At 43.7% G+C, this 8,375-nt stretch overlaps 1 protein-coding gene across 2 annotated transcripts in view; it reads right to left on the reverse strand.

Annotated features, from left to right (window-relative positions):
- The window catches only part of PIP5K1B (phosphatidylinositol-4-phosphate 5-kinase type 1 beta), a 109,571-nt gene extending 101,473 nt beyond the window's left edge, over positions 1 to 8,098 (reverse strand). The window contains exon 1 of one of the 2 annotated variants that reach the window (XM_086770991.1): positions 8,014 to 8,098. The gene's annotated coding sequence lies outside the window, so the exon portion shown is untranslated. The remainder of the gene's footprint in view (positions 1 to 8,013) is intronic. The other variant, XM_086770992.1, reaches the window with a different exon arrangement.
- Positions 8,099 to 8,375: the final 277 nt, after the last annotated feature.

Below are 8,375 nucleotides of genomic sequence, written 5' to 3' on the forward strand. Positions count from 1 at the left end.
AACCTAAGTATTCATAGTTACAAGCTACTCATTCTTTAGTCCTGGTTCTGAAAAACTATATTTTAAAACAAACAAACAAAATGCTAATTTAACAGTGAATGTTTTAGCAGATATTCCTACATAAATGGAACAAAAGCAATTTGCCATCTACATTGCCGTTTAAGAGGTGGTTCCGAATTACTATGAGTTATTTTACAGAAGAGGCCTCAAACTCTTCCTTCCCACAATCAGTACCACTAAAACTTTTCCTAAATTCATTGTTTCATCTAGTTATAACAGAATTTTAAAAGGTATCTTAAAATTATATAGGTATTTGTGGTTTAATTTTAGGTACTTTTAATATCTCGTACTTGAATTCCATTATTTGCACAGCAGGCAACAATACTCTATGTGTGTTTTTCTGCCTAGAAATCGGATGTCAAACTGCCTTCTGTATATGCTCAGAATCACCATGTTGAGGTGACTGAAGATAAAAGGAGTCCCAGCAGCATCACATCTCTGTATGGGATCACCAACACACATTTCATCAGAAGTCTAACAACCAGAGAAAAAATTATCATGGAAGATGATGATTCTTACTCATCCACATTCCCAGTAGTTTCAAACAATTTCTAGTATAAAGACTGGCAAACCCCCAAAGCAAAGTAAGGTTACAATGTAGATTTCTACTGCTACTCAGAAATACATAATAATGTTGTTCCCATTTGCAATACTTCAGTGTCCTACTAGAATGATCTGTGAATAGCTGGCAAAAGGTTTACAGTGTAAACAAAACCTGCTAGCGTGAAATGTGCAAGTATCATTATTTAATGAGATGACTTGTTACATCATCATGTTTGTATTAAAAACAAAACCAGAAGCTGTCGACTCCCATGAAAACATTTTCTGTTTTCTAGCCAAAAACCTCTTCATAATACTTCTTTTGTTTCTGTGTTGAACAAAGTGACCGAACCTGGTAGGACATCTCTCTTCCCTCCCAAGTCCTTCCACTACCACTCTGAACGCAAAAGCTTATTTTCCTCAAAATATGTTTAAGGTTGAGTGGGGAATAAAGGATTGAACTACCAGTCCCTCACAGGCTTTCGTGTGTGCTTGCCTTCATGCACTGTGATATAGCTTACACAATTATCCATAGTGACTTCCACACGACTCAAAATCAAAGACACTCGTTTTGGCAGAATCTGAGTACTCAAGTTTGACTTAAGGGTGTGATCCTCCACGCATGGTAAGCCACACATGCCTTTTTCTTTCCAAACTACTTATCCAGAGTAGTCTGCACAAATACCATTTTATCACTCTGCAGCCTGGTGACCAGGAACTGGGCGGGCTGTAGAAGATGCCATCTCCACAACACACAAATCAGGACCACCCCCTCTACTCTCTGAGCAGACTCACATAAAACATATGGAAAAGAAAAACAGAGGCGATCCTAACCAGCACCTGCAGGTGTGGATCTGCTGATTATGCTTTGCACCATGAAGAGGCTAAAGGTGCAGTAATTCTCACCTTGAATCATAAGCCAAAAGACTACACTGCATGGCAACCTCTCCATCAGACAAGAAGGTAACTTTTCACCCCTTCATCCTCAGATAAACGTCTCCTAATGTGGTCAGCAGAAACACTGGAGAAAAAAAAAAGGCTGAACAGGATTATTTATTGCCTTAGCAGTATTTTTTTTTTTTAGAATTACACATACAAAAATATTTGTATATTGAAACAAATCAGTACACGAGCCTTCTCAAATTTGTAAAACATTGGAACACAAGAAACACACACTACAGACAAAAGTCTCTGACACATCTGACACATCCCTTACTGGAGCTCTGAATGTCAAACTTGACACTGAAGTAATACAAAACTTTTAACTCAGTACTACTGAAAATAAAGCCCAGTGTTGTTACCCGAGACAATTCTGGTTATTTTCCAGAGGTTAAAAAAGTCACTGTCCTACTGTTATCAATGATCGGCAGACAAGCCAACCGCATACCACTGCACACGCACACCTTCCCAGTAGGAAGGAAGCACCAACAAGCTGTGTAGTCCTAACTGCCACACTGTAAACCTGGGCATGGTCTCACACAAACATTGCATTATTCTCAGGCAAAATGCCTTGACTCATGACACATTAAGACCAAGACTTTAATTAGGTACAAAGGGGAAGAACACCTGCAGAACGTTTCAAGGTAGAAAGTTACCTTAGCAGAACCCAGGGAATCCCAGAATCTTTCAATCATCCTCTGTTCAATCATCCTCTGAAGATTTTCATATATACCTGTAGCTATAAGCCTATGAATTTCTGAACTCCTTTTCAATAATCCTACAACTTTAAAGTTTGGGTTAGAAAAGGTATGCAATCATGAAGACTGCTATCTTGACCCAAAAGAAATTATTTTCATTAATATTCTAATTGGTGATAGGCAGCAGTGGTGGCTGCAATGGATTTTTACATTACCTAAATAAAAACTTGGCTGCTTCCCATTTCTCTGGCTCTTGAGTGCTTAGGGTGGTTTACCAACAACTGAGTTTGCTGAGGGGAAAAAGAGCAAACAAAGAAAACACATTTCCCAAATTTTGTAAGCCAACAGATTACAAACTGTCCTCCAAATCACCCCAGAGACCAAGAGAAACCTTTAGTAAGCTAAAAAAAAATTAAGACCATCCTGATACATAGCCTATGACACTACTGTTGCCTCAAAAATCATTACTAATGAGCAAACCACAGTTTGAGACATGCTATCTCCTACAGTTAATCCTCTTCAGGAACTGGAAAAAAAAGTCAATCTTAGATTTGGGGAAGAAACAACAGTTTGTAATGAATCCAAGAGGAAATGCTTACGGGCTCTCACGGCCTTGTGGCTAGTGGCAGGAGACTTCAACAAGAGCTTACATAACTAAATGGGAGTGCCATTCCAGCACTGGGAAACCTTTCTACACACGCCAGTCAGCAAGAGCAGCAAATAACACAGAACAGAGGCCAGCACAGGCTACTAGCACCAGTACAGACCTGGGGCTCTCATCAGCTTCCCACCCTTGGTACCTCCCTGCTCCCCCAGCTGCTGCTACTGCGACTAGCTATGCTGAGACCTGGAGAGTGACAGGCATACCTCTGCTACAAGTAAGCCAACACTTAGCACGGATGTATCCTCTGGCATTTAGTTGACTCACAGTGGTACCCAGGCCAAGAACTTCTCATGAAAACAAACTCAGCAGGAGAAAAAAGCAAATTACTTCCCCAGATAGAGAGGGACGGGAAGTTCTGGGTACAAAACAGCCCCAGGAGAATCCAGCCCGTTCACTCCCTTTGCTAACACAGGTCTGCCCACAGGCTTTGGTATGCTACAGCAGATGGCAACAAGAGAAAAAGGCCTGGTGGCCACCCAAAGTGAGATTTAGACTATGATGCAGACTGGGGATGTGGTGGAGGCAACAACAGTTCATAGAATCATTTAGGTTGGAAAGACCTTCGAGATCGAGTCCAACCAAGCAACAAGTTTCTCTCTTGACTAGATTACAGGAATGCCGACAGCAATCTCACAAACTATTTTCTCAGGAGCAAAAAAAAAAAAAAAGCTAATAGGTCTCACTCTACTAATTACACTGCTCTTCCGCCTCTCCGCTGCTGTTTACACGCCCCCACAGCATAACCCCACAAACAGTCGTACCAGCAAATTGCACCAGTTAAGCAGTCGGTTGAAAAATAGCTGCCCTCCACACCAATTTCTTTTGTTCTTGTGAACTTATTTTTAACCCAGATCAGTTCAGTGATTTGATATTATCACAAAGCTTCAACAACAGTTGTGCAACCACAGTCAAAAGGTGGCAGGCTGCCATAACAAGTTGTAGTATTTTTAAGTCAGCTTTGGTGCTGAAGGCAACATCCCATTAAACTGCACTGCTCATCAAGCTATAAACTTAAATGCTAGCAGTTTCCTTCAGTTCACATGGCACAGCTATGTTTTGGAGTTGTGAAGAAGATCTAATAACTGCATCTGTAAATTACAGCAATATTTCTGCTGTTGAATGGTATTCAGTTTTTTAAGTATTTGTGCAACCAAACAATCTTTATATTTGTGTGCATTATACTTAATATAATTCTGATCCTAAACCAGCAGCTCTAGTCAAAGGACACCGAGACAAGACTTGCAATTTATATCTTCACATGCCAGAAAACTGCAACTTGATAAGTTCATTCAGAGACAAAGTGAGCCAAGTAGAACCTGATTCCAGATCACTGGTACTTTTTCCATAGATGAGTTTTATGATTCACAGTCAATGGGTCTCCACTAAGAGAGGATAAAAATCATCTTACTAACACTGGGCCATAACCTGCAGATGCGCGCTTGGAAGAATTTCTCAGCCCCTGTGTCTCAGCTCCAGGGTGTGTAATACAGGTGCTTGCCAGCCTCAAAGAGACATTTTAAAAGGTATATCACTATCTATAGAATTTGAAATACTGTAGGAACAAGGATCACAGAAAAAACAAAGGGTACCAAACACAGGGGCCTGGCCAGGTGGCATGCAGTCACACAAGACATTAATCTCAAGCTAAAAGAGCTAGCAATAAAAATGAGCAGTTAACAGGCCATCAATCCAGCACCTGCTTTACTAGACAGAAGCATCCTAAGACTAGGCATGTAACACAGCACTACACAAAGTTTTACAACTTACTTTTCGACTATGATGCAGATCATAACCATGACATACTGAAGAAACTGATGCTAGCTTACTACTACTTCCAGTTTTTAAAAATTTCATATTTCAAAATACCAAACACAAGCACATCTGGACAATGGTGAAAATATACAAGGCACCTGCAACACCTACAACTTCCCTCTACTTCGCTCATCACAAGAAAAAAAAACAGTTACTTTTACAGCAAGGAGGAAACGACAGTAAAATGGTAGATATTGTACCTCACAACAGGCTGATACGGTTTTCTAGTTCACAACTGGAGAATGAAGAGGGAAGGTAAAATACAGGATTTCCAGTTCACTGAGAGAAGACTTGAAGTTTCTTTCTCACATAGAAGGAGAAAAAGCTCTTTCTGGACTGTACAAACATGAAGAATAAGACAAGATGCATGACCTCATAACTACAGCAGGAATCTGTGATGACAAATCACTTGATCTATTTAGGGAAAATAAAATTCAAAATATCAGTGGTGTGGGTCCACAACAAGCAGGTACAGTACAAAACGGATTCAAACACACATTACACCTAGAAGATGTACCTAACACTGGAAGGCAGAGAAGGCATGAAGACCCTCTTCCCAATCACTGCCTGGCACTGTCAGTGAGATTTTATTTAGAAAGACATGTAATTGCATTTAATTTGTGCAGAGTTTGTTATTCAGTTCTAAGCAATATGGGGTTTTGAACATTACAGCATTACAACATACACCAAACTGCTCATCTATGTGTTTCTAAGTGCACATTTTATTTTGCCTGATTAGTGGTTTGCTTTTTAGCTTCCACAGTATATAAATTTCAACTATACCTAACATATCAACTGTATCATCTAACAACCATCAGTAACCAAAGCAGCCACACTGCAACATCAACAAGCATACATTCTGCAATCGTTGTGTAAGACAAATGCTTAGGCAGGCTCTCAGCAACTGTTAGCAGAGCACCGTATCCTGCAGGGTGCTGAAAACTGCACAGAAGCTGCGCCAGCTCTTATCTCCTCTTGGAGCCAAACAGGAGCTGGGAGGAAAAAGGGGAGGCAGTGCCTTACAAACAGCTGCCCAGGTTCTAGGGAAAGGTTGTTGCCAGCTTCTATCCTACAGCAGCTGAGGCAGCCAACACACTTACCGTGCCTTGGTTACACAGACCATAAACACAGAGAGCACACTGTACACATGGGGCTGCAGGAATTGGTAAGCACATTTTCAACATTATCTAGACCACATTATGTGAGCCACAGAGCAAGGACTTTTTATAGTTTCTAGCCCATTCTGCTGGTGTCAAAAGTAAAAAAAAAAAGAAATCTCTTAGCTACCTTCAGGCTAGATAACAAACTAAACTGGAAGAAAAATCAACACTATCCCACAACCACACACTATCACAGCAAGCCATGCAAGCATATGCTTATTTTTAGGCACGTGTTTCAATTTCAAGAAGACCTAAATACATAACTAAAGATTATAAACAGCCCTAAACTAGCACTAATTGAACTCAGTGAAAGAAACTCCCTGCTGTTTTCAACGGTTTAAGGATCAGTTCCTAAACTTAGAGCACAATTTTGTTTTTTCTAATTGAGAGAGGAGAAGAATCCAGGAAAGAGATGAACTACAGTAAAATAAAAAGAGTGAACAGGAACAGTTTCACAATGTTTTATCTTTTCCTCAATATAGTAATTACTAGAAACTGACCTTTAAAAAGAAAACAGATTTAAATACTTGTGTTCAATTTTGGTTTTCATGAATCAATTCTGAGATGGCTTTAAGGCAAAAAAGTACATTAAAGATGGGAGAAAGTATCTGGGTGGAGGAAGAGATGCGACAAATAAAGAATGATTTATGTTTTTCAGGTTTTGGAAGAGTCAGAGTAACAACTACATCAGGCATTCATCAGACTAGGTATTCTCTGCTTTGAAGATCAAAGAATTTTGAGAAACTATTCAATGAATGTTATTAAAAAGCATGTCTACCATAATAAACCATGGGATAAACATCCTATAAATTTATACTGAGACATAAAAACCCCAGTAGGTGCCACAATACACATTCACTAATTCCCAAACTGCCAATGCTCCCTATGTTAGGTTCATTTTAAGAAGAGTTTCTGTGGTTTTAATTTTGATCTGAGCCCTCCTCTACCTTACATTATCCAAATGTTATCTCAAAACACTTACATAAATACACAACTCTGTAACGAAACTGAAGGAACAAGCCCACTGTTTCTTCATCTTAAGCAATATCGTTTTAGCAGCAACATGAACAACATGAAACAAGCATATTTACATTTCCTTTGGGAGAGCTAACATAACATCCGCACAAAGTTTTCCTAAAGCAACAGCACGTACCAGAGCTGCGTTTTAAAGCAGCAGCATTAAAAAAAAAAAAAAAGGGGGGGGGCGGGGGGGAGGGTGGGGAGGAACCCAACTTCTGATCACCTAAGCAGCATACTGGAAACACTGCAACTTTAGGAAAGCCACTTTACGGTACCAGGAGGTAAGGCTAAAGAGTTCCCTGCTGTCGGACGCTATTCAGCAAAATCAGCATCTCGGGCAGAAACGCCTGAGCCCGGCCCAGCTCTCCCAGAGAGCGGTGCCCAGACGGGCCCCCCGGGGATGGGCTGCCCCCCACCCCCAAACAAGCTCGTTCCGTCCCAGCAGTTTAATCTTGGAACAGCCAGCGCCTAAGGCGTGCTAGAACCTACCCCTCACACGCTGCTGGGTTGCTGGTTGGTTCTTTGTTTATTTTTGTTGGTTTTTTTTTTTTTTTTTTCCTTAAAAAGCTACAGTCCCACAATTAAGTGACTCAGAAGTCCGTGGAAGTTGACAGAAAAATTCCCCCAAAACCAAACAAACATAAAAAGCCCAGAGATGAGACGCGTTCCCTACCAGTCCCTCAGGCTGCAGCCGGCAGGGCCTGGGATGCAGGCGGGGCTCCCCGGTAGGGACCGGCACCGGCACCGGCACCGGGACCAGCACCTGCCCCAGCCCCGCTCGGGGCGCCCACCAGCCCCCGCCCACCCCGGACCCCGGCTCTCAGCCCCGCGCCGCCCGGCTTCCCCCACAGCCCTCCTCCCTCGGGTGGGGGGCGCGAGGGGGAAGGAAACAGCCCTAAAAAATAAAATCAGAAAAAAAAAAAAGCTGGAGACCGCCCATGCCACAGCGAGGAAAAAAAACCAAGGCGAGCTAAAACACAGGCATGGCACGCACGGATGTACCCGCCTCGCCCGGCGGATGCCCGCAGCCAGCTTGTGAGGGACTCCAGCCAGGCGCCCCCCGTCCCTCCCGCCTCCAGAGCCACGCCGAGACCCCCGAGGCCCGAACGGTGCCACCGACCTGCCGCCCCCGGCCCCGGCCGGACAGCACTGCCGCCTCTCACCTCCAGCGCCGGTGTATAGCGGCGTGAGGCGGGGCGGCGCGGAGGGCCGCGGCCCAGGCCCCGCCCGCGGGCCGGCTCCTCCCGCCCGCCCCGGGAGCCGAGACGGCGGGGGCGGCCCGGTGCGCGCCCTGCGTGTCGTCCCCGGCGCCCGCCCCCCACCCCACGGGGCCCTGGCTGCCTCCGCTCGCTGTCTTGTTGCCGCTTGCCCTGGGTTTGCGGGCGATGTGGGCGCAGGAGGTTGGTTTGGGGCAGCGTGGGGGCCCAGGGCGGGCCAGCAGCGGCTGATGGTTGAGGCTCTCGGGTCCCCCCAGGAGACACA

The sequence above is a fragment of the Chlamydotis macqueenii genome, chromosome Z (genome assembly GCF_036417535.1).
Source record: "Chlamydotis macqueenii isolate bChlMac1 chromosome Z, bChlMac1.mat, whole genome shotgun sequence".
Lineage (NCBI taxonomy): Eukaryota > Metazoa > Chordata > Aves > Otidiformes > Otididae > Chlamydotis > Chlamydotis macqueenii.